The sequence below is a fragment of the Poecilia latipinna genome, unplaced genomic scaffold (assembly GCF_001443285.1).
Source record: "Poecilia latipinna isolate Pla-1442-1.1 unplaced genomic scaffold, P_latipinna-1.0 Scaffold405, whole genome shotgun sequence".
Lineage (NCBI taxonomy): Eukaryota > Metazoa > Chordata > Actinopteri > Cyprinodontiformes > Poeciliidae > Poecilia > Poecilia latipinna.
Window position 1 is genome coordinate 153906 of NW_015113021.1, and position 1174 is coordinate 155079.

Sequence of the window (1174 nt, forward strand, 5' to 3'; positions counted from 1 at the left end):
ACTTCCATTTAGTCTTGAGAGGAAGGACTATCTTAAAATCAAATTTATTCATAAAGTGTATTTTAAAAAAATCAGAATTTAACCAGAGAAACCAACAAAATAAGACGGAGAAAAGATAAAATGCAAACTCTAGTTAAAAAACAAAACGGGGCAAAAGTACGAAAATTACTGTGACATGGATTTGCATGTCAAGAATATGTATGATCTAGAGTAAATATGTTTTTTTTTATTTCCCTTTTTGCTTCATGTAGTGATGGATTCAGCTGTGATTTTTGAACACACAAGCCTCGGGTGAAGAAAGTAAACCTCCTGTCACATGATCAATTACAGATTTTAGAAGATGACTACCACCTGCATGCAGTCAGAAAAAAAAAAAAAACTGCCCTGCCTGCGGTCGACATTCTGACAAATCCTGAACCCAAATACATATTTTACTTGTAGCAGGAGTGCAGTTTTCTTTCAGTGTTTGCAGGAAGAAAAAAAATCTGATGTTTTCTGAAAATCAATCACAGCATTGCCACTCCTCCCAGGCTAAAAACAAAACAGAAAACTTTTCTATCCACACTTTTCCATCGGGTGTGACGCCCTTAGGCTGTTGTAACTCTGCTGGTTTGATGTTTTTTAGACTGCACAACAACGATAACAACCTGCCTCTCTGTTGAATCGAGCCCACAGTGCACCTGCTGAAAGTCAGCACATTCACAGCGTCAAGCCTGGAGGGAGGCGACATTTTGTTCCCATACTCGGCGAGAAAAAAAATTTAAAACACATTAAATCAAACACGATGATGACGAGGAGAATCGCTCTACTAAGAATCTTCTAATTATGAAACATCACAGTGACCTGCTGGCTCGTAAATTAGACATAATAACAGAACACACAGAGACCGATAAGCTCATGTAATACAGTTCTCAGCAGGATGCAAACACGATGTTGATGTGGTCTTAATAGGGATACGTGCCGCATTTTTATGCACGCTGCAAAAAATAACAGAACTAACTTGAAATTGCTTTAATTAAAAAATATGTTTGCAGAAGACTCCAAGCAACATTTTTGTTTTATGCAAAGAAGCAACAAGGGTCAACTCTTATGTTTATTGACTCTTATGTAAGTTTATATTCAATCTTTAAACTAACAACAAAAAAAAAGCTTTTTAAATTTTGCTGATCCAAGG